We start from the raw sequence: 26,557 nt of genomic DNA, 5'->3' as shown, positions 1-26,557 counted from the left end.
TTTTTAACAACAGGGCAAATGGGGGTGGTGGTTTTTCAGGAGAAGAAAAAAAATGAACAAAAGTGGAAATGGAATTTTGAATGATGGATGCATCGATAGATCCACCTGTATCCAGCGTGGTCATGAAATTGGCCACGCTGGATATCTTTCAGGCGTACCCCCGAGACCTCCTGCACACACTTGCCCTCAAACTTGGCTGCATCTTTTGTGGCGCTTCGCAACACATGCTTGGAGATGCGGCCGACTGTTTCTTGGAGACTTCTTTGAATAGAGATGGACAAAAGTGCGCAGAGCCTGAGCGCGGCGCGGCACATAGTCGATAGGCAAGGACGGACTTGGCAGCTCGTTGTTTTCTCCGTGGAACAGATTCATTAGTCTGTAGCTTCTCGTCGGGTATATGCCATCACATCCTGTTTGACGAGATACCTGGCATTTTATTTAGAAATAAATCAATAAAATATTTCTTATTTTATTTAGAAATAAGCAAATATCATTAAATGTCAAGAGCCTCAAAAAAGACTTAGCTGTCCGAGTACCACAATAATTAGAACGTCGTAGGCTTTTGTGTTCATCGGAAACAAGGCAGAGGTTCCCCCCCCCCCCAAGAAGTATAGATATTTTTTTTTACATTATGCAATGTATGAAAACTAACACTGCACTTAAATATAGGGAAATAAAAATACAACAAAAAAATAATGATTTGATTCAAAACTGCAAGGTAAATAAGAATTGTACTTAATGTTAAATACAGAAAGGTCTTAAAGGGGAAATGCAAATATAATGTTCTTAAAAGTTAAATACGACTGAACTGTAGTTAAAAATGCACTATATTGTGGTGCCTTGAGATATGAGTTTTATTCATTCCGGGACCACGCTTGTTACTCAAATCATCTTTCCCTCATTAAAATGATTGGAAAAGCCATTAATCCATTCCAGACTCTCCAAAAAGCAACAAAAAAATGTTTTTAGTAAGAAAAATAGCACTCTATAATATTGTACTTCATAAAAACATACAGTAATGACATCATAATAAGAATGGAACGAATTAAACAGCTTTTGCCATATTTGTTTCCTGTAATTCCAATTTCAGGCAGTAGGGGCCTAAAAGGTTAGCCTTACGTTCAGATGTGGGTGAGCCCAACCACAAACCCAAACAATGTGACCATAGAACTAACGGGTAACTATTTTTACTATTGCTATTTTTTTATTTCTTATAATCAGTCAGTTGTTTGCCTTCCATCGTGTCAGCACTGGTGCACACTATCGCTCCCTGCTAATTGGCATCCCAACACATATGTAATTGGCATTCTGACACCTTTAGAGTGGAAGTATCAACACCCGGGAGCTAGCCGACAGCGCACACTCGGGAAACCGCCGCCTGTGTGCACGTCGATACAGAGGGAGAGAAAACAAAGACTTATGAGATGGCTGTACCAGCGTTGCGTCTGTCCGTTCTCACTGCAGCTGTTCACTTCGCTGAGCTCTCAATCACTTGAGTTTTTTTTTTTGGTCTGTGCGGTAAGATTGAGCGTGCGTGTCGGAATGTGTGTTGCAGGGTTATCCATGTAGAATAACATCAGCTCTCTTTCTCTGCGTGTTTGTGTGCAACCTACGGTGAACTCCGTTCGAGGTCTTGGCACTTGGTGCTCCGAGTGCAGCTTCCGTGAGCTGCGGCCTTTAATTTTTCAAGAGCTTGTATGCATGTTAACTTAACCTCGGAGTGACCTCGCTGATGTCGGTCTCCCTGGGCCCTCGAGTCATTCTTTTTACTTCTCGTCTCCCCTTTCTCGTGCAGTAACACGTCCTGATGATGAATTTGTTGGTGATTGGTGATCCAGTGATGGAGAATTAATTGTGAGAGGAACCATAAAAGGCTGCTGTCTGAGAATAGCTCCTTTCCAGCAGAACAGATTAATGGTGTAAAGATGTTTCTTCTAATTCTGGTGTCCAGGATACCATCTCAGGTTCCTTTTCCAGATTGCATCTTCAATAGGATTTAGATCAGGGATCTTCATAACTGTCCGATGTTTTGTTCTTAGCCATTCTTGGGTGTTTTTATCTGTGTGTTTTGGGGTCCTTACACTTTTGGAGGACTGACCACCTGCAGCTGAGACCAAGCTTTCTGACTGTTGGTAGCATTTTTCCCTCCAGAATGCCTCGATAGTCTTGAGATATCATTCCGTCTTGCGCAGATTTAAGACGCCCTGTGCCGGGTGTAGCAAAGCAGCCCCAGAGCTCAAGATAGCCTCAAAGTAGGTCGAATATACAACTGTATTGCCATTGTTGCTCTTGTTAGGCTTTTGTTGACATCTTGATGCTCTTTGTCTTTAGACAGCCAATCTAGTCGAGACTGAAGCAACAGCGCCTCTGCCGATTGCGACCAATTAGTGTACTCTCTTTTGCCACCATCCTCAATAAATCCACAATCCATTCCACGCAATCGACAGAATCCTTAATGTTCAGTTATTATGCTCTTGTAAAAGTATCATGTATTCCCCCCAAAACAGAAAACACATGCTAGTACTGTGGTCCCCTTGTTCCCGTCCCCTCCTCGCCCCCACCAAAAAATGTCTCTTGTCGTAGCCGATCAGCGCGAGATGCCAAGTAAAGCAGAGCGAGAGGGAAAGAAGGGATGAAGGGATTGAATTTGACATTCAGACCCAACCACCACCCAATGGTTCCCCCCTCCTCCACCACCACCCTCCTCCCTTTACCACCCCCCCATGCCCCCAGTCATCCATTTAACCCCGCCACGGCGGCTGGTGCAATATTAATGCCCTTAAACGCAGATGAGGTGAAAATGTGTCTGAAGGAGCAGGTCCCTGTAGGCAGGGCGCAAGCTCAGATATTCCAACACATGCACGAGTCATACTAATTCTTACGGAGCCTTTTGACTCCGAATGTACAAGACGTGTTCAACAGCCACCCGGCCAGCCAGTGTTTGTGCAGTCCCGCTGTTTGAAACTGAAACAGGCTTAGGGGAGATTTAAGGATCAAGGTGTGTTTACGGAAACCCGAAACCCGCTCCGATTAGCGGACTCCCGAAATTTCCTCTGAAAACGAAGGCCAGGGCGTTGCGCACTCGGCGTGGAATGTTGATCTGAGAGGAGAAAGAGGGGAGGAGGCAGGTGAGAGGTGAGGCGAGCGGACAGAGGGGGGTGTGGGGAATGGGGGGCTCCGGGGCAGGAAATCGATTCGGCCCCATGTTACCTGAATAATGAATAAGGTGCTGTGTCCAGAGATTGCCGGCAATAGCTGTGAGGCGCAGTGTTGGACGGCTGTAGTGTGGACCAAAAAGTGCCCTAGCTTGTTCTCAGCTTTCCATTTTTAATTTATATGATGATTCAAAATGGGAGGAAATGAAAACCCTTCACCGTGTCAGTGGGTTTCCTGCACCGCAGCACTGCCAATGTTACTAAAACATGCACAAAGCAACATGAACCCACTTTTGAAGTTGATTTTTTTCTGGTAGAATATAAAAGAGTGCAAATAATGTTTTAATGCCAGGAATAATCAACTGTATGCCAATATGCAAAACAGACGGAAAAAAAGGACTTAAAGTTGTAGTCTGTAGTTTTGTTTGTGGTCTGAAGTTTAAGAAAACAAACTTTTTTTTGTTGTTGTTGACTGTTGTCCCTTGCCATATCGCGGTTCTCCTTTTGAGGTCTCCCTGTATAACATATTTTAAAATCGTACCGATCTAAATGTATATCGCGGATATTTCGCTTTATTGCAGGACTTTGCAGCGATCGTTTTTTACTTATTTGAGAATTTCTTTGGGCTGTTTTTAGTAGAGGAACGATATGCAAAACGTGCTCACTGAGAGTGGTTCCTATCGGGAGCCAGTACGATATCACATTTACGAGAGCGCCACACATCATTCTTCACCAAATTCAAGATAACGTTAATATTCTGTATTAATATAACACTGTCTTGAAATGGACATTTGCAAGCAGCTTCGAGAGTTAGTGTGTCTACAATTGGTGCAGTACAGGTAGACAGTATAGATTGGAACTAGCAAAGTCGCTTTCAGAGCCGTATTTGCAATACCGTGATAGCGTGAAACCGCAATGTTTCGCTTAGAGTTCTTCCATGCCTAGTACACATGAAATAATATTGTGAGGGGGATAATACATTTACTGTACAAAAGTATCCTTTTCACAGTCATAACGGACCTCTGAGGGGAAACAACGCAAATGTGGCCTGCAATGAAAAGAAATTTGACACCCCTTGCACAAGATGGTTTGTTCTGGCCTTGCCGGTGGTCTCGATGTTTTTTGTCTCCGACTCTTGAGTCCCAATATTTGATAAGCAGAGTGTGCATCTGAGTGTGTGTATGTGTGTGTCATCGGGATACTCCTGGCTGACTCTCTCTCTCTCTCTCTCTCTCTCTCTCTCGCTCATGTCGAAGAATATCAAGAGATATGTTTAAAGAAATAGAGGCTGCCGTGTAATCTACTTACACCATTGATTTATGTCTTTATCCAATTGTGCCGCCTCGTGTAACCTGGCTCCAGGCTATATCTCTTGGTAGAAAGGAAGCCCTCTGAAATGTTTATCTCTGCGTATTCAATTAACAGTCAGGAGGTATTTTAGGGATGTATTCTGACTCTTGTTTTTCCTCCTGCGGAATGTTGTCACAGATCCAGAGAGCTCTTTCTCGTTTGGAAGGATCCCTGAAGACTTGGTATTTGGTGTCGTTGTTTTCTTGCGGGTAGGAGGAGAAGTGTATACTGTAGTCCAAATAATTGGTGGAGGATTCCCAGCAGGGGAAGGTAAACTGAAAGTGACACCCGGGCTGAGAGAGCGGCGGGACGCCTTCCTCGTCTTGCCACTCGGCGAATAAAGGACCGACGTGGCACAGTTCCTTCAGAGTGACAACTAAGCTGGAGCGGGGACCCTAATGGTGACCCTCCCATCCCTCCCCCATTACCACCCCCCTCTTATTCCATTCATTATTTATACTCCAGGCTACGTCGCAGCCGATTTGATGTGATGCCCCATCGAGGGCAGACTGAGTAAGGAAGAGGCCCTGTTGAGGTTAAGTGCTCTGGTGTCTGAGACTCTGGGGACGTCACGGGAAGAAGTAAAGGAAAGGGGGGGGGGGGGGGGTGGAGACTGGGGGAGGTTGAAGGTGCTAGAGCAGCCATGAGATCTTCCCAGGAGGCGAGATCTCATAGTCCAGTCATAGATGCGGTTTCATGAGCTTCCATACCACAAGTTTGCCAAGCCTTCCTTCCTGTTTTAGTCTTTAACGAGCCACCGGGGCCTCTCAGCGGTAAACATGGATAATATAGAGCATACTCCAGTTTGGTTCATGCATCCTTTTGGGAGCGGGTCAGTAGAAAGTATTTGGAAAAAAGGCTGGCGTAAGATTGTAAAGGGAACCCCAATGAATATGGACATCAGGCTTCGTGTTCCGCAGAGGAACATGGAAAACCCTCGGCGGGGTTAGGATAAGCGGTAAAGAAAATGGATGGATGTATGGATGGATGGATGCGAGCGCAGCGTCGCGTTCACCAACTCTTGCCTCCTCTTACTTTGTCTCTCGCAGTGTACTTTTTGCACACAAGACACATTTATTTCAAATCCCCTGCTGTGATACCAGATTATACGTTAGATGCAACTCCAGGCTCGTGATTACGCTCATGTCTATGCGTGGTGAAATATAACACTGATCATTATATCGGAGCAGAAAAGTCAACACTGTTCCCCGCCACGCTCCATTAGCAACAGCGGAATTCATAATCGCATTCATTTTCCAGCAGCTTTATTTAATAAAGTGGAATAGGCTTGTTGCCGCCATTACCATAATGCTACTTAACATTAATCTTGATCATTAAAGAAGACTTGATACGCAATCCCTCGGTGCTCGGGTCTCAGTGATGAAGTCGAGCCGGAGAAGTGCTTATAGTTGTAATGCGGCCTACCTAAGATGCCGCAAAATAGCGGCAAAGCCCTGGCTAATAGGAGAGTAGTAACTGGTGTCAAGGAAGTACAGTTGGACCTTGGTTTACGAGTGTAATTCGGTCAATGATTGAACTTGAATCTCAAATTATGGCCTGCAGGGTGGATGTTATGGTTTTTTGCTGCCGCCATCTAGAGGCGCCGTATATGAAGTTTGCAATAGGTACAAAGTTACATACATAATCTTGTCTAAAAGAGAAACCTTCAATTTATTAAAACACATGATATGAATACTCGCTCTATTGCGGATTCAGTGGATAGAGAAATTTTTTTTAATATTCATATCGCGCATAATTCGCCAGTAATTAATGTCAGTAATGTGCCCGACCTATGAACGTCCCGCGCAGGTGCAATTCAAGCCACCGCAAGCCACAAGGTGCCAAGGACCAATCAGAGCGAACCTGTTTTCAATATTTAAATGAAGAACAGCAGTGATCCAAACAGAGCAAAGCTTATTTACATACCTAATATTAATGAGAAATCCGGCCCTCTCATTTGCATGGTGTGAAAGATCAACTAGAATAGCTTGAAAAAGTGAATCCTGGGGCATTTGCAACCCAAATTATTTTGCAAACCCAATAAAAGGACATCAAATACTCTGAAAACTTAACTTCCCATGGAAATGTACTAATACCAAACCTAATTGATAAACGTCAATTACTTTCAAAAAAATGTTTTCACTATTCGTGGTAGAATAGCGGCATTTGCTATAGTGCGGTTGTCACAGCGTTGTTGCCGAAATCCGCCCAAAAGTTTGCAAATCTTGACACTACCAAGTCATTTTGATGTGAATGTAAACAAGTCATTAGGCGGGGAGTCCCGGGGTGCCTCCCCTTCATGCCGGGACAGCAGGGGGTGCTCCAGAATGACACCGCTCCTCCACTCGCGATACCAGGGGTGCGGTGCCATTATGTCGAACTGGCAAAGGCGGTGCATTCGCTTCCCCATAAGCCCCTGCCCATCCGTTGTACTCGCGAGTGAACCCCCTGTCAACTCCCCTTGTTGCACTTCCCTCGCCTCCATCGTTCTCCTTTTCATCCCCGCCTTTTTACCTCTACCTTTTGCCTCCCCCTCACCAGGCTGTCTCCCAACACTCCCGCCTCCTCCGCCCTCTCTTAATCAATAACCCCCACCGTCAACACGCACACTTGACATCTCCTTCCCGGCAGTGCGCATCCCGATTGCACTCGCTTCTGCTTTGAAGAAGGATGTCAGACGGTCTCTCTCTCTCCATGCGCCGCCATCACTCCGGAGACACGACCTCTCGTCATCTCTCTTTTTACACATCCCCTTCATCTCTTCATTGCTCCCGATTCCCCATTTGAGTCACATCTTTGTCCCCCATCTCCGTTAAAACAAATACTGTAAATTGCACGGCCGAGGAAGCGTAAAACAATGGTTGCTTTAATTACGTCGACGTCTTAAGCGGGAACGTAGTGACGGCTTTGATACTGTTTTAATGTTTCATATACATATTCCTGTTATTTTCCTTTTTCTGACTTATTCTGTTTTTTGCAAATGAAAACCCAGTTTTTGACAACGTGTCTGCCGAGGACTGGAATCAATGTGGTTGTTTTTTCCTGCCCTCCCTGATCAATAAGTCACCAATTCCCCAGCAAGCAGCAAGTGTTACCATTGGTGACATATTGATTAAAAGTGAAAGAAGGTGTTAGGTTCTGGACAAACCCCCGCAATAGGTGAAATCAGTGAAGTGTTTAATTTGCAACAAAAAAAAAGGTACAGCATACACTCAAAATCTTGCAATATGGCAAATTATGCACAATATAACTTTTTTTTTTTTGCAATGCACTAAAGCTGCAATTGCTACCATCTATGTGGAATTTACCCCCTAAAAAAACATGGAATGAGCACTTCAAACACCTCTAAAATCCTCCATAACAAATACATTTACACAAAAACTAAAAAAAAACAAAAAAACAATTGATTGTTGAAACCATCAAACGATTTCCAAATTCTTGCTGCGCTGTCCTCAGGTTGATGTGGCCGTTCCGACCAGATTGCATTTTGACAGACTGTCATTTTTGGCATATGTTGACAGGTTGCTCCTTTAAGGGGTGTGGCCTAGTGTGTAATGTTGCCAAAAGTGCACGGGTGACTGGGCATTACACTAACTTTATCGCTCCATTTTTGTCTTGACTTCACTTGAGCAGCGATGTATCTGAACCTCGCTTATATCTCAACTTTTGGCTTGCAACACTGAGCAAAAAGATCAACCAATGACAGCTCATAACTTAAAAAAAAACCAAACTCATGTTGTGGCACTCGTCAGTCAAGGTACCACTTCATCTAAAAAAATAAAATAATGAGAGGAGTTTTACAATTCCAGATTACCTAGGTAGTCAGTACTAAAGTGTTGTGGTAATATTTTCAATATTGTCATAATAAACACTGGGAAACACCAAGAGTAATCTCTTCTCTCGCTATTCTGTCATTCTATTCAGTGCATGGCTGAGGAGAGGTTGGATTTAGGAGCTGGCAGGTTTCGCTGCACAAGTTTATCTGATTAGCAGAGCCTGTAGTGCCTGTAGGATACGTAAGATGATGTCATTTGTTTACAGTTCCAGAGGATGTTGTATACAGGAAAGGTCTTGCCCAAGTCGAAAGACAAACATGTTATCTGATCACGTCTTTTCTGGTGAATTCCCATTAACAATACAGATTATTATTTTTGATAATTGAATGGAAATTATTGAATAATTAGGGCCATATGAGATGGTTGAGTAAGCATGTACAGTTCCATTTTGGAGATTTAGGGCTGGTTCTTGAGTGACAACGAGTGCAATTGTTAAGCTGTAGAAGCGAGTTTAAAAAAAAACGATCACCGATCCGATCACAAGATGGAGGAATGTGTCTATTTAAATGACCTGTTCATTTACTGTATATACTGGGGTACTTAATTGCTCAAAAAATTAAATTTACAATAAATAATGTATCTTTGTTCCTCTATTTATGCCAGTGAGGCATAGTGACAGACAGAACAAATGAATGGTCTTCTATTGGAAGGCAGGAAGTAAATACAGTAATGAATGTATCCACTTTTTGGGACATTTTTGTTTGTTGGTGTGCTGTGAGATTTTTCAATTGTAAAATATGTTCCTTGGCACCATAAAAGTTGGAAATCACTGCTCTTGTCCGATCCTGTATTCTAATAAGTCAGGTCGAACCAACATTACAACGTGACAGAAATAATGGGTGGTTACTTACTGTAATTAAATTACTTTATTGTAATTAAGTTACTTCACCCACACCGAAACTTTAGAGCATGATTCGACAGAACGGTGGCATGTTTACATACAACCGTCAGTGCTAGCAGTAGCTTGCTAGGCTTTAGAACATTTTATTGCCTACTTGCGAGCCGTATCGTATTAAAAGTACGTGAACATACCTCAAGCAAGTCTTAAACGAACGTCCTCTCCTGTCCTGAGCACGGTGACCACCGACACACGTTTCCCCCCATTTTGTCCTTATAATACCGTTGGCGTGCTCCACTCTTGTTGTAAACTTCAACCGGGAGTGTCAATAAAAAGCTTAAAGCCTCTTTTTTGAAGAATGGCATCAGCCAAACTACTGTTTGATTGATGTGAGTTCAGTTGAGTTCACTGCCACCATACAGCACTCGCATCTCAAATTGTTGCTCTCAAGTCAAAGCAAAAAAATGAGCCCAACGATGGCTCGTATCTGTACTCGTTAGGGTTGTCATTCGTATCTCAAGGCAGCCACTGTCCGGGTATTCCCCGCCCCCTGCCTCCCCAAAAATATCTCACTACAATTTAGTAGGATGTTGCACAAAAAGACAAATTTAAGTAGTTTTTGGCATTGCTGAAGAACACTTTTGTTTTGCCAAACAGAACTACTTTCTGCTTTTCTGCAGCCTTGTGTGAGTGATACTCATGTTGTCTGAAACTTTCCCCAGAAATAGTGCATTATTTATTGTACGATTTCCTACTAATACTCTGGAGATCTGTTCGGAACATACAGTCAGTGCAAGTACATAGTGCAAGAAGTCTACTGACAAGAAGTAATGTGTCAGTATATGGTTGGGTAAGTGCTGTATCAACGATTGCTGGTTGTAAAGTCTTAGGCGTCGTCCTATTGGCAGACATGTCTTTTGTATACGCTATATTTGCATTTAATGACACTGTAACGCTAACTAATCATCATAAGACTTACTATCCTACAACTCTAAGAATTAACTTTAAACTCTCTGGATGGTCTGCTCCTTTTGTTGGCATGTTTAGTCAAGTTATCCCCCGTCGCTCTGTCGAGATGAGCTTAGTGCGTTTTTGTCCCCCGCGCTCTGTGGCGCTCTGATCTGCGACAGACCCCGGAGAGGCACCGGCCTCCCATCAGATCAAGCACCACTAATTAACTTGTTTAAACAAACTGGGCAGCGAGAGTCAAGAGAAAAGCTTTCAGTCTGGTTTGAAAAAGCCATTAAAAGGCAGTTGAACTTGGTGACACAAGCCGGGGCGGTGTTTAGTCTTATCGACGGCCCGGAACCTGAGGCTTTTGTGTATTGTGTGTGTTTATGTGGCAGTGGAGGGAAGATTATGGCGTTCTGTGTTTACAGTGCACGCCGGTCAGGAATGACGGGCTTTTCTGAAGCCTCCCAGATGTGTGTCAGTAACCTTTAACCTCCCTGTGTGTTGGGTTTAATCGTCGAAAACATGGATGTTCTTTAAGCAAACGGTTGTGATCAAAACCTACCTGAGGCATGGTTCCTGACCGCAGACATCTACCTACTCAAGACAATTTCAATCGATATATTGCAAGAGGTTGAGGTCAGTGGTATTACTGGCCCGAAAAATTGCGACAATGGGATAACCAATTGCTCCAACCAGTCTAAACAAAGCGGGCGTAACTTTTAAACATCTACACTGCTCAACTTTTTTTATTGAACTCAAACAGAAACTATGAATTGAAGGAGAATCTAGGTTTTCAAAGTGCTTCAATGTGGGATCAGGTGCTTTAAACTTCTTGAATTGACAATCGTACACCTTGGAATTCTAACGTAAACTTGAAATCCTTGCAAATTGTTGAATTGAGGTTTTAAACGTGCCTGAATCTCGTATAAAGTTCTTTTGAATATCTTGAAATTACATTAGACATTTGGAACGCTAATCATACACTGGTCAAACTAAGATATAGCCTTTCACTCTGTGTTACTGTTACTTGTATACTGTGCAGTGTACACAATACAAGGGGATGGTTAACTTTCTATGGTTCTATGGATGGTTTGGAGGTCAAACAACTGAGAAATTTGACTATAAAAGACAAAAATGGTTCCAAAGTCAAACGAGACCAAGTACTTGAACCAAAAGACGATGGGATGAGACTTTCTTGCCTCCTAGTCTGTATTTTGAATTTGGAAAACAGTCCCAAAGTTGAACAAAAATGTAACGAAACTAAGAAACCAGGTACAAAAACATCAGGTTTGGAAAATCTATTGAAAATATGAACAAATTGCTGGTTCAAAAGCCTAATGAATTTTTCATGTTCATAGCATGCTACCTTTTTTTTCCGAAACAGTTTGTTAACAACTCAATATACAACAACAACGGAAAAATCTGTGCACAAATATACAAGGATAAGAGAAAAGAAAGATTACATTTTTAAAAAATCCGAAAAGGATATTATCCGGCATATTATTTGTTTACAGTGCCTTATTTTTGTCCCACCAGTGGTATACAGAAGAATCTCTGGCTCAGTACAGTTCAGTTGTATTTAACTTTTAAGTTGAATCCATTGTTTGTTTTTACATATTTACATAGGTACCATTTTTATTTAACTTATGTTTAATACATTTTAGTTGAGTCACTTAAATATAGTTTGTTTTTCATGTACTTTTTAGGAATAAAACCCTGGTCACTGCTCTCGATAATTTCTTGTAAAAAAAAAAAAAAAAAAAAAAAACATTCTGCTCTACTGTTGTCTTTTTTTTAATGTGATTAACATGTTGCCATCGGTGCGGCTACGCTAATGAGCTCATCTCATCGCCACGGCAACGTCTTCATAAAGTTGTACGTCCCTTTCAGTCTTTGTTGCTTGAAATCGTCGGCAATGCAATTAGACAGAGAGTTGTTATTCAGCGCGGATGTTCTTATCTCAAGGATTTTTCTTTTTTTTTTGTCTTTTCATGCCGCTTAATAATAGAAACATTCAGGTTGAAGGGAAGCAGCTTCTCCATGGGGATGTTGTTAATATGCAGTGGACATCTGCGCACACACTATACATTGAATAACCACCAGCATAGTAGCATTGGAGTTTCAGGTCAAATCAGCGTGTGAAGTCAATCTTACCTAAATGTTATTCTAATATCGTAGTTTATATTCTTCAAGTAAGTCTTTAAATAAGCGCGTCTATGTGAACCTGAGCCGGACCGAAGTCATGTCAGACTCGCTGGGGTGCCTCAGCGTGATGTATGGTCTTCATTTCCCCCCCGCGGCCCGTCTCCCGCTCCCCGCCTCCACCCCAAGACAGACGGCGGAAATGAATGGTGGGGAGCTCATCTCCCACATTGGCATTGTCTCCGCCCGCCGCGCTTGGAATTAACACGTTTATTAAATTGGCGGGTTGAGACCTCCACGTATTGCGCTGCCAAACGATGCGGGCCAGGGGTTGCATGTCATGGGAAAATTGAATTAAAAATGCTGGATGAGTGAATAAAAAGGTTGTTAGATTGAAATTGGAAGGGGAAAAAAAAAACACCTGAAAGTGGTGCCTTCAGATCTGAGTTTAATTTGTTCCGTGACCATCCTCTTAACTCAAAACACTTGTCTTAAATCACCTTTCCCCTTTGGAATGAATAGAAATGCCGTTAATACATTCCAGCCCCTCCCCAAAAATAGCACTCTTTAATTTTGTTCTTGTAAAAAGATACAGTAATGACATAATTAAATAGAATTTCAAGAATTAAACACTTTTGCCACATTTTTTGCTTCATTCCAATTGACATTGTGCTGCTCCTTCTGGTGTGCATGCCTTGGCCACCTGGGGGCAGTATAATACAGACCAAGAGGCATCCATGGAGCCAGTCAAAACTCCTCAGTAACCCGCATTAATGTTAGTCCTTCTTCACAGAGGATAAAGAATATAGGCCTGCGAGTATTGTATATGTTGTCTCTCTCCCTGTGTCTGTTTGAATATCTGTTCCAATGGCATTTTGCATTGATTGTTAGCAGTAAGCTAAACAGACTTTTCTATGACAAAGCTAAATACACAACATGTAATATCTATTGGTTTTATGTTTCGTTTGACAGGAAACGTCAACTGGCAGTGTCACGAAACAGCTGGAAGCCTGTTTCTTAAAGATTTGTTCACTATCTGCCAAATAACATTTGATTGTGAAGGGAAATGGGTTGCATTCACTGCCACCATCCAGCGCTCATACCTCAAATATTTGCTCACAAGTCAAAGCAAAAAATCCAAACAGTGGCTTGTTTCTCGAAAAGCTCAACTAAGTCAGATCACTAGTATCTCAGGGCACAACTGTATTTCAATTATACCCATTTAAGATGGCTTGCAGTTCTACGTAAGGTTCTAGCTGATGTCGTGTTCTTGTATGTGGTGTCTTCTGTTTATGACGGAGATCCGTTCCTAGAGCGGTGACATAATCCGATTTTTGATGTAAATCGGAATTTACCGTAATTTATCACTAAGCTATGGAACCCCATATGTCGAAACAGTTCAGATATTTTCAGTTGCTTGTTTTGCTGCCTTCAGTCTCTTCTTTAGGAAGTAAAATGGATGCTTGTTAGGGTTCAAGTCTGGAGACGATTTGGCACCACGTTTCTCCCCATCCTGTTTTTTTTGTTTGTTTGTTTTTTGTAGGTGGTTACTCCCTTCAGTCTCATCTTTAGCAGGGAACGGGTTTGTTCGTTAGCTGAAAACGTAGTTCAGGACTCCCTTGCCTTTGGAGAACACCTTAGCATTGCAAAGTGACCCAGAAAAAATCATTAACGTGAAATTGGAACACACCAAAGGTGACAGCAAAGGTGGTTTTAGCTGGCGAGATTTGAAGTTTGACTGTCTGAGATCAACTCCTGACAGGTCCATTAGCATAGGTATGCATTAAAATCTGCTCCTTGGCACATTTAGGCCTTCCAACAGTCTGGCCAGTCACAACCAGCTGTCAGCATTTTTCTTTTTTTGCTCTAGGGAGCTCAAACCGGGACCCAAATGTAAAAAAAAACAACAAAAAAAAAAACCCTCCTGATTCATGATGATTGGATCAGCTCATGAGTCTTAACAGCAATTCCTGTGGTTCTTGATTAGACCTTGCAGACTGTGAAGCTACTATAACACGAACCCTTCGTGCGCTCTCATTTCCTGCACAGTGTCCCCGGGCCGGGAAGTAAATAGCAGCCGCTTTCATCCGGAGGCCGAGGTGCCCTCGCCACCTCGGCCTCTGGCTTCATTTTCTCCGACACCACCTTGGTGTCATGTCTCAGGGGCGCCTCATCTCCTGTACCTTTGCACTTCACCTTCGTCAACCCCCCCCCCCCCCCCCCCCCCCCCCCCCCAAAGCCCTTGGGCTGCAACATTCTAATGGAGACCACTTACATCTCCTTTTTAAATCTCAACACTGCTGGTTAACCCCGTATTGACGTGCCGAGACCCCCCTCCTTCCCCCTTGGCCTGCGGGTTCGGCCGTGCTTGATCAGTGACTCGGGCGGAGGCCTTTTTGAGTAAAAGCAGATTCAGTCTGTGGACATGAAGAAAAATAATGATATCCATCAATCAAAAGCTGAACAAAGGCACATTGTTTTTCTTTTAAGGCCTTCTGGTGTTTAACATGCTTTACCCTGCCGCCTGTTTATTTGTGGTGCTGCTTTAAATGCTTGAGGCAACCGTGTCAAGGATCCAGGTCAAACGTTTACTTGTCTGTTTTGAAGGTTACGGTTTGTAGATTAGGGCTTCTTAAACGTTTTGGGTCAAGGGACTCCTTACAGGTGACAATTTTATGAAAACACACTCTCATAATCGTTATGCCAGCTCAACATACTGTAATTACAATGTGCACTCTTAAATGCCAGAGGAACATTTTTTGGAACATTTCAAACATAAGTCAGTCACCGCAACCCGTTTTTAAAGCAGAGTCCCCCCATATTGCCAGCCATTTTACAGCAATTGGACTGATGTTTCATGGCTGAACAGAATTTATTTATTTTTTTTGGCTTTTGTGACGCCTCCAACTATAAAACAAAAACAAGACTGAGAAAGGGCCTTCGATGGCAAAATAATCACTTATTTACAGATAAATAAGAAATGCGTCACCGCATAGCTTGAGGTGAACGTCAGTGGCTTTATTTCTTATTCACGTCATGACCTGCATCGTCTTTTCATCACAAACATTCACTTTCAAGTGTGACGTGCCTAAACGTTTTGGCGTTTCTCTCCCTCATATAATAAACGTGACAAGCTGAGATTTGACGCACTTGACCAATACGTTTGTGGCAGCAAACGGTTGAGTTCCAGTTGACAAATTTGCAAGTAAACTAGTTCATAATTAGCATCTTTGGTGAGATTGATGTATTTTATTTCAATGTTGAATTTTTTTTCATCATGGTATGCGATGAGTAGAACTGCTCCAAATGATGTATGTGGCACCGTTGCATGCTGTGTATTGATGGTTTCTACATTTGCAACACAATTGTGTTAGGCAGATTAAGTAGAGTAAGGCCCCACTGAATTCCCAAGTACCAAATACACTGCCCACCACTGATTGAGTGTGTTTGTTTTATAGTCCCCATATCGCTATGCACTTTTTAAAAACGATATAACATAATTTTCGACCCCCGAGATACGCCTCGTGGACTGTCTAAAGTCCTCAGTTTCAGAACCGCTCTTGTAGATTAATGCAGATATTAGTATATGATTGATTTTTCTTCATCAGGCCAGATGCTGGCCATACAACTGCTTGCTGAAAACCATCAAGCCTCTCACTTCCCCTCAGGCAAAGACAGCCTTATGTAGTCCAAAAACGCTTGTCCAAATATCTAATAAGCCATCTTTAGGTCTTTAGGCTACATCCCACCTTCATCTCCCTCATACCTCTCGCTCCCCCGAAGGCTTTGCATCAAAGAAAATGTGTTTACCCAAAGGATCATACGCCGGGGCGCACGCAATATCCTCGCTGAAGCGCGTCCATTGGTATTCCCGGAGTATATCCGCACGACAGGTGGCTTCCACCCCGCTCCAATAAAACCCTCGAGCCCACTCCGGTCCTTTCAAGGGCCGGCCATACGTATCCTTTTACCCCAGGCAACATCGGCCTCCCTGGTCTGGGACATGTTAGCAAGCTGCCAATTGAAAGGGGATAAATCACACAAATGAAAACAAATAGAGCTGGGGCTAATTAAAAGCATTTGGACTGCTCTGAAAACGTATTTGATGGTGCTCCCGGAAACATATGTTCCTCCCCGGGTCCCCTGAAAGGGCACGGTGTTTGTTCCCCTCTTCTTTTTCCTTCACTTATGAAATGGTGTGCAAAAAACGATACCGCAACTCGATGCTATGCTTTCACGTTTGTGTGATGTGCTTGATTTTGCTAATTTTAGTTTTCTTCTTTCTTTCTCCAACGCTCTTCATTTTTGCATCCTTCGAAAACAAAGGTATTACAAACAAACAAAAAATATCTTTTTTTTTTTTTTTTTTTTTAACCTTACAAGTGCACAGTAAGAAGATTGTTCACTAGTATGAATTATACATGCATGGATTAAAAGCCATTGTGGTGAAGGGGAGGCCAAGTGTTTCCTAGTGGACACTCCCTTTCTTGCGTAATTTCCCCCTGATTCGTAACTAATGAAGAAGGAGCTTGGTCATGGGAGGAATGAAACTGGAGGCACCGCCATATTCTGAGTCGAGGTCGTGTTAATCCGCTGTGAGCCAGGCAATAGAAGCTAAGAGGTTCACATAAACAGACAGATGCCCGCTGGTTCCTAAACAAACTCCGCACTTTCTGCCCTTGTTTGTTTTCCCGTACGACCTGGGAATGTTTCTCGCAGCGCAGCGAGAAGCAAAAAGGAGGCTTCGCTCCCTGAACCGCCAGAATGGATCTGCTGGAGCAGGGAAAACAGGAAGTGCTCGCTGACCCGTGGACTAGTTCAATTAGCATTTGCTAGGGACACCTCCTCTCAGCAGTGACTTGCTCGCTTGAGTGTATGTGTGTGTACGTGCACGCGTGTGTGTGTGTTCTGTGGGTATAACTGCACGTCGCCCATGAAATATTAAAACATAAGGCTGAGAGTGCAGCGAGGTTGGACCCCTTGTTCCCCTCTCTCATCAAATATAAAAGAACGGCAAGTGTAATGTATTTGGAAGATGGGAACATGGAAGGAGAATGGCTCATTTGATGGCAACATGGTTAAAATCGAAAAACGATTTTCACTCAACGTGGACCATCGCCACAACGGACACAACATCAGGTACACCCGCGTACAAATTACTCCCTTTCCTGCGTCATTTTTGAACGTTTCCGTAAAACGATAGAAAACTACCAATTGCAATACATTGCAAGTGTAGTGTACTAAAAAGTTAAGTGTTGATTCCACTCGTACCACACTTTGAGAATGACTGTTGTAGTTTATTTAGATCCACCTGTCAATACGGCCACCAAAATATTTGAAACTGCTCTAAGGATGCTGTTCAGTTCTACAATGACAATATTAAAATGTATTTTTCAGCTTTTAACAAACGTGTTTTTGATCATCTTGTAAATGGCAAATTTTGGATGCAGCTCCAATATGTCGTGCCCGTGTACCTAACGTTGTGGCTGGAGAGTCTCCATGTATTGATCGTAGTTATCAAGTAATTTCCCTGCCCATCTGAATTGAATTATAATACGGAGTTTTCACAAGAGATTAAAACACCTGCTGCTGCTGCTCGAGAGCGTGTTTGTGAAATGAGGGTCAGAGGTGGGCGAGTTGAGTCGGCCCGCTCGTAATGGCTTTAACCTCTGACTGCCGGCGCTGACCCGAGCCGTCTCCTAATGCGCCGTGACTGACGGCGGCGGCGGCGGCGCATTCTTTCCGCCCTTTGTTGCGAGCAGACGCTGGAGATGGATGTCACTTGTGTGTTGTGATTGATTGACTGACGCAAGTAACCACTCACGAGTACATTTAGATACATTTATAGAGTGATACTTTGACTAAGGAATGCCCCAACTTACAAGCTTTACAAATTCTGAATCACTTCTCATTCGATGTTTTTATTTATTTTTGTATTTTTATTTAAAAAGATTGTTTGCGTTGTATTGCGAGCAAAAGCAGGGTTTTTTTTTTTATTTTTTTTTTTTAAAACCATTATCGTTTTTGGAAGATATGCTTACTTCAAGCTGTTTGTTGCCACTCCCAGTTGAAGTTTACTGTAAAATTAAACATAAAACAAGGACAATTACACGTGTATTTAAAACAAGCACACAACTTTGCCCTCCGCTAGCTTAATGCTAACACAAGACAAGCCATAGACGGGCCAACGAAAAGCAACTACATGCTGATGTTATAACACTTTAAGCAACGGCTACAACGCTACAGCAATACATGTGCCTGCAATGAATGAACCACGATAGTTTTGTGGAACGCTAGCTTGTTGAAGTCTGGCATGTTTGCAGTAAATTATGTCACTTTTGAGCATTAATTCCAACACATTTGTTTGCTCACTGGTGAAACAAAACCCTTTTGGCAGTGGGCAAATAAGCGTTTGAAACATATTTAGCTTTTTCATTTTTTTACTGTTAGTATAATTTTACTCTATATAACTTTATTTCAATAGAGCAAATAAATCTTTGTCTTTTCATTTAAGCCTACCTGTTTTTAATTTTGTTTGTTTTGTCCATCGTTGCCCCTAGAGAATGCATACCAATCATCATTTATTATTGGGCTGAAAAATAAAAGTACATTTATAAGTGTTTACTTTTGTACTTTTACTTTAGTAAGGGAGTGGCTTCAGTACTTACTTTTACCACAGTCGTTTTTTGCACAAGTATCAGTACTTTTACTTAAGTACTGAATACCAGTACTTTTGACATCTCTGCTGTAGAGTGTCGGGGCGTTGGAGGGGGGGGGGGGGGGGGGGGCGGGGGGGACCTGATAAAGGTACTCCAATGTCATTACAGGGCATTAGGACCTGCAGTGTAAAAGCTCATCATCATCATCATCATGATGGGGATGATGCACAAGTGTATTTCTGGCAAGCTCCTGTTTGTGCTCACATGGCAGGCGACAGCTTTTCCTCTAATGGTGCAGAGGACTGGAAATGTGACTAATTGTCTTATCTATTTCGCTCATGATTGCGCCTCTTGTTCTGGCGGTAGGAAATTAAACTACTGTCAGAATTTCTCCCCCATATTGTTTTTTACATATTTAAAATATACGGCCGGGAGAAGCAAAGCGCTTATGTGGGAGGTGTCTGAAGAACATCTGTGCCAGCCTGTTGGCAGGAACGAAAAATGAGCTAAGAGGTGCCGAGTGAGACGTGCGATTGAAAATGCTTCCCGAACTGACCTCATCAACGTGTGTGCTGAGGCTTGAAGACGCTTACAAAGGTCATGACCTTTAATACCACTGTCTAGGTCTTCACCAGAATGGCCCGAGAGGAGCAGCTGTTGTGTGTGGAGATGTTGGGATAATTTCGATAAGCGATGGTCGCAATCAATATTTTATTTTATTATTATTATTTTTTGGGGTATAAAATCCTATTATTGCCCATTACTCAAGAATTTAATTATCATCAGCCCACAATTATTGACTTGATTGTTAAGAATGCTATTATTATTATTACTCATAATTTTTTTTTGCATAAATCCTACAAATTTAAGCCTTTAATCATCAATACCTGCAGTAAATGAATTGATTTCCTTTTAATGTCAGTGGATTTTTTTTGTATGAAATTCTACAAATTTCCACTACTAAAGCTGTTAACTATCAATATCTACAATTAATTAAGAATTTGAAAGTGCCCCCCCCCCAAAAGAAATGAATTTTTGTTACAAATTACAGTGGATTAATTTTTTTGTATGAAATCCTACTAATTTGCACGAATAAAGGTTTTAATTATCAATACCTACAGTTAATTAATTAAGAATCATAAAGTACCTTCCCCTAAAAAGCAAGTTTCTTACTGATTACAATGGGTTTTTTTTTTGTATGAAAGCCTAAAAGTTTCCATGACTAAAGATGTTAATTATTAACACCTACAATTATTGACATTTATATATATATATATATATATATATATTCATAATCCTAAAGCCCCCCCCCAAATGTTCTTTTCCCCGCAAATTACAGTGTTTTAGTATGAAATCCTACAAATTTCTCTTGTTCAAGCTGTTAATTAACTAATTGATTAAGAATCCCAAAAAGTACCCCCGTGCCCCAAGACGTTAATTATCAATACCTACAATTAATTAATTGATTGTGAAGAATCCTTTGTCTTTTGTGTGGAATTATTTTTTTTTTCATGGCGGATTGAAGCCGTTGAGGCAAAATGGATGTCAAGTACACGCAAACCTACCTAAATGACGATAATCAGGCCTTTACTGAACATGATATGAAACGAGTAAAAATGCTCCGATTCGTCCCGATTTTCATGAAGAGTATTTTATTTATTTATTTATTTTAATTTAGCGAATGAGGCTTCTCGTGACGAACATACTGTAAGTCGTGTTTGTGTTGATATACATGCAGGGATGTGTTTGGTTTGCACGTTTGTGTGTAGGTGTTTCTTTGAGCTGTTTGGCAGCAGACAGGGGCTAATGTACAGGCGTAAAAACGCTAATGGATCCAGTGGGGACAGTGACGCTGATATGAAACTTGGAGGGGCGCTCTCGTGGTATATTGCCTTTAATATGCAATGTTGACACCGCATGGCGTGTGATAGGCAAGGGCGTTTAGTGCGAACAGCCACATTATGGCGTGACTATATTAAAATAGATGCGGTGGAAAATGTGACACGGAGGATGGAACTGGCTCTCAATGCTGCGGTCCCGTTGCTTGTGTTTGCATTTCGATAGCGTTTATATTCTGGCAGCGTTTCGTTATGCTGCTGCCTGCTGCTCTTATTGTCTTTGCTTCGGCTACGAGCCATTAATGTAACCTGACACATTTGCATTATTTCAAACACACACACGGTGTACTGAAAGTTAACAGAAAGTGCAATGTTGGGGGAATGGCAAAACATGACTTTTATCAGATTTGTATAATTTGTAATGCATTTAAAATGTGCAATAAATACATAAAGGCTTATTATTTGCATACCCTCTATTTGCCAGTTACACTACTGAGGATTATAGCCATAAACCAAGGAAAGACACAATTCAGTACTCCTCACCAAAAGGTGATTATAATACAAATGATGTTTTTCTCAGATTTTCATAAATAGTTTAGTTAAAAATTTTAGTCATCAACCGTCAGAATATAATTCAAATGTTTTTTCACAAAAATCCTCAATAGTATTAAAAGATTTTAAAAAATAAAATGCCCTGCCACAAATGATTACGCATTAGCGTTTCAAGACATTGACAAGTTTTAAAGAACTGAAAATAGTCATTTATTGAGTTTGTACCATTAGGAGGTCATATGAACTGAAATTGCAATCACAGACATCATAAGTCAAGCTACATTTTGACATCCTGTCGGATCCCTTTTTAGATGTCAGCTTCACAGTTCTTACATCCATTAAACTTGTGAGCTTTTGGAGGGTTTCTGCTTGAATTTCTTTGAGATGGTATATTGTCGTGCTTGAAGATGATTTTGTTCATGAAAGGACGCTTCTTCTTTTGGTGTCATAAAATAGAGTGGTCAGTCAGAAACGCCACATGCTATTCGGAGGTCATTTTCACACCTTCAGATACCTTTAAGGGGGCTTTTTTTGGTCAATGTTGATGCTGACGCTTTGGCCGTTTAGCATGTTACGCTGACGGCAAACTCCGTGGCTAACGCCACTGTTTGCGGAACTATTTGTGTTGGCGGAGCCGAATAAGTGATTGAATAAACAAACAAAGCATAAATTGTTGTCGCTTAATCCTGTTCACTAATAAATGGTGCTACTTTGTCTTAATTGTAGCTGACCTTGAGACAGATTGTACAGCTCATGCACCACATTACTCCTACTATACATTGCATACTATATATATATTTTTTGCTGCAAGCTTAATTGTATCAAAGTTGCTTTGTTGTCATGCTTTCAACTAATTAGTGACTAATACGACGCGACAGTAAATGCCACCGGTAGCGCAGTGTCAAGTAGAAACCTTTCATGTGCCGGGATTATTTGTGACCTAATTTAATGATCCACGACACACGTTTCAAAAGCGATTAAATGGAAATACATAAAACACATGTTCCTGTGCGCCAAATAAATACCCCCCAAAAATAAATAATAACAACAACAACAATAGTAATAACAATATAAAACTGTTACAAAAATAATGTAATATTAACAAACAGCATCAATAATAAGGTGAAAAAAATACAGAAATGACAACAATAACAGTAAAACAATACAGAAATTAACAAAAACAATACTGTCATTTTTGACATTTTTGTTTCTATTTTTAAAAAGAATACAGTTATCATAGCAATGCAAAAAAACAACACATTTTTGCAATGATTTCGTTCTTCGGTAGCTTTGCAACTTTGCAAGCTTTGATGCGCTTTGATCTGTCAGCCCGATTTTCCTGTCACTGTTGGTTCCCTCGCGAGGAAGAACATATCAAGCTCTCGCCATCGCCCTGCAGCGCGAGGAAGTCGTATCGGCATTATTTGACGCAAAGTAATTGTCATGTCAAATGTAATCCTCCAGCTGTATGACTTTGTCGTAGCTCAGTTCGGAGGAAGTGGTGGTTTTTGAATCATAAGAATTCAGGAAGCGGGCCGCTCCCTCTATTTGATTTTGTTTTTGGATTACTCATCGGCTTGTTTTGTTTTCAACACCTGCTTTGGAAACAGAGTTCAGTGGTGCGGAAAAGTCCAACAGAAGCCTGCGATGGTTGCGGATCACAGGCAAAGTCAAATATTTGGGAATGGGGCGGCTGAGAGGCGCACGCCAGAGATCTTTTCATCCCCCGCAGACAGGAATTTGTGGGCCTGTCAGAATGGATGGAAGGCTTGGAGGAATGAGACAATAAACAAACAAACGGGAAAAAAAACAAACCAAAAAAAAACTTGATTACAAGATCAGACATTGTTGCAATGATGCCCATCGCTACTATTTGAAAGTGAATACTCAATATTACACTCATACAAGATCAATAAAATGTCAGCCTAGCTTAGCCTGTGCTATGTTAAAAGAGCAACTCATTCTAGCATAGCCTAGCCTAACCTAATCAAGCCTAGGCCAGCGGAAACTATGCTATACTAACCTTAAAAGCTATTCTAGCCTAGGCTAACCTAACCATCCCAGGCCTAGCTTATGCTAACCTTAGCCTAGCCTTTTATAGTCTAACATAACCTGGCACAATCTAACCTATCTTATTCTTACCAAATCTAACCTGAAAAATCTTGCCTAGTCTAACGTATGCTATGCTAAACTTAAAAACCTACTCTCGCTGAGCCTGACCTAATGAAGGCTAACCTATCACACGCTAATCTAAAAGCCTATTCTACCCTAGCCTAGCTTAACATTTAGCCCTTCTTAACCTACCCTTACCTAACCTGACCTAATCTTGCTCTGACTAACCTTGCTTTGCTTAGGCTAGCCTAACTTAACCTAACCTAGTCTCTTAATCATGCTTTATCTAACTTTGACAAACCTAACCTAGCCTTGCCTAATTAATCCTGTGCTAACCTGGCAACCTATTTTCAGCCAAGCCTATCTTTACATGGCCTGACGTAACCTAATGTTACCTTGCCTATCCCTGCTTAGCTTAGCCTAGTTCAACTCATCCTTTGCTAACGTAACCGTGCCGAGCCAAACCTTGCAAATCATAACATAGCACACATTTATTTAAAGGGGCATTTTAAAAAGATGTTTTCTGCATTTTTGTTTTGTTTGTTTTTTTACACAGCCTTTTGTACAAAATTGAATAGAATATAGAAAAGAATTGAATAAAACATACTGTATGAAAACTTTTTCTTTAAATATTGCAAAAAATAAGAAATAAATAGTTTCAAAAGATTGGAGGAGACTCATCCTTGCACACACCTGCCAAGTTTCCGTAAACACAGTTTGAATATGAAATGAATTAAAAATGTTGTTCTTGCGTTAAATAACGAGCCAGGGCTAGATAAGTCACATTTTATGTCCATGTGGTTTTTTTTTTTGTTTTTTTTGGAATGCTCTTGAATGGCCGATGTGAAGCAGCACCGCCGTCATCTCCCTTTTTTTTGTTTGTTTGTTTGTTTGTTTTTCGTTAGGACTTTCCATATCTTCCACCGGGGAGAGTCATACAAATGCCGGCTGTCGAGATGAGAAGAGGCAGCCTTCCACTTAAACAGACTTTTTCGGTGTGAGCCGTGGCTATTTATTTGCATTTCCCAACCTGAGCGGGTGGCGTAATTTTTCCGCAGCTCGGCTATACATCGGCGACGGAGCCTCCGTCCTTGGAAGTGGCTCGCCTGGCGGACGGGCTGGAAGACAGACGTATACCGTCGGCTTTACCGCAGATCATTAATGCATGAGGGATATGGAGACGTGCAGTGTCCTGTTCCACTGGAGAGAAAAGGTCACAACCGCGGAGGGGGTGGTAACATGAGATACATAAAAGAAGGAGTTACTTGTTTTTGTTGGCGCTTCTATTAGGAAAGTACTTAATAATACAGTGCATCCGGCAAGTATTCACAGCTTCACTTTTTCCGCATTTTATGTTATAGCCTTACTCCAAGATAAATCACAGTTAACCCCGTTTATTGCTGTTTCAGACCCTGCCGCAAGAGGCGAAAATCAGCAATATAGAGTGACCATATAAATTTTTTTTTTTTATAGTTTTACCCCTCCCGCACGCTTTAAACACATTGTTAGCCTATAGCACAATTGCCTGAATTACAGTATTTTTGAATGTTTTGGATCGCAAGAAAAAGCACAGCAAATTCAACAAACATTAGTCCAATTGCCTTGATTGAACCTCTGCGAATTACCATGGCCTGGATGACTACACAGACATAAAGAAAAAAAACAACAACACAAATATCAATTTTAAAACACAATGTAACGTATTGGAACACCCACAAAAATTGCAGTCTTAAAGTTTATAGATTACACTGTACTGTGGTGCCTTTAGAAACGAGTGACCCGCTATACGTGTTTTCTGAGATATTTTCGCTTTGACTTGCAAGCAAAAACATTTTTAGATTCTCCAAGTTGAATTTTACTAACATAAAAGAAAGTTAAATGTGTATTTTACACAACCACATAACTTTGCCTTAGGAAATGCTGCTAGCTTGATGCTAACCAACAATGCAAAATTCGGGATAACGAATAGCCTCCGTGTTGTTGTGTTCTGACCCTTTCGGCGCAGGATATTTGAATATAAAGGGTTAGGCAACAATTGTAGACAGACAATGTAACAAACTCACTGGCGTATATTCTTTATCCTCTCCGAAGCTCGACTAATATTACTGCAGTTTATCGAGGACCGTATAGCTATATGTCTGTGTTATACTGCCCCCAGCTGGCTAAGGTGTGCACACCAGAAGGAGCAGCCCAATGAATTCATCAAAATCTGCACCCGTTTAATTATTTACATTCTATTTAATTATGTTGTAACTGTATGATTTTTATAAAGTATAAAATTACATTGTTTTTTTATTTCATTAAAATAAATGAAAATGTTTATTTTTTTAAATGGAATCTTCACCTTACTTTTATGTTGCGTGTCAAACTGACCCATTTTAAAATGTTTAAAGTAACTTTTCACTATGATACTTACCTAGATGCGTGTCATCAACACATACAAAGCACTTTATTCTTCCCTATTATATTTGCAGGTTGAGTTGAGATCTAAGCATTATTTATTAGGTTTTTTTGGATAATTCAACACGCCTCGAGATAAATTGGCCCAGGAACATTATTAATCATGCGCTGTTGCATTGGATTTCACATCATAAAATGGCCAATAAGCTTATTTATGCTTGTACATAGCTGTTTGTGCATACGAGCAATCCTGTTTGGAAGGCGATAGAAGAGCATCTGATCCTCCCCCGATCAATAACTGCATTTACATTGTCTTTGGGAAGCCACCCATTGATTTTATTTTTAATAAGACACTTTTAAATCAGCTGTTTACATGACAGACTCTCCCTTTACCTATTAACAAGAAGCGGGAGCCTTGTTTAATGCCTGCAGACGGCTGCTTTGCTCCACGATCTCGTCCCACCTCTGTTATTATGGGATGCCAAAACTTTGGTTTGTCCTGCACCCGAAAGAATCACTGAATTGAATATTCAAACTGTCTAGAATGTTAGTGGATTCAACTTTTATTTATTTTTTAATCCAATACAGTACAATTCAATCCTTTACAAGTGTTTGTTTATAGTATGAAAATAGTTTTTAATTTTTTTTTAATTGGGGGGCGGGGTCGTCAACTAATTGCATTTTTTTTGTAGCTATTTGTAGCAGGTCCCTAACAGGGTTT

At 41.2% G+C, this 26,557-nt stretch overlaps 1 protein-coding gene across 4 annotated transcripts in view; it reads left to right on the top strand.

The window, feature by feature from the left end:
• Positions 1-26,557, top strand: part of unc5cb (unc-5 netrin receptor Cb) — a 173,380-nt gene that overhangs the window by 69,664 nt on the left and 77,159 nt on the right. The window lies entirely within an intron of this gene.

Source organism: Phyllopteryx taeniolatus, chromosome 15 (genome assembly GCF_024500385.1).
Source record: "Phyllopteryx taeniolatus isolate TA_2022b chromosome 15, UOR_Ptae_1.2, whole genome shotgun sequence".
NCBI classification, from domain to species: Eukaryota; Metazoa; Chordata; class Actinopteri; order Syngnathiformes; family Syngnathidae; genus Phyllopteryx; species Phyllopteryx taeniolatus.
This window is presented reverse-complemented; position numbering and strand designations above follow the sequence as displayed.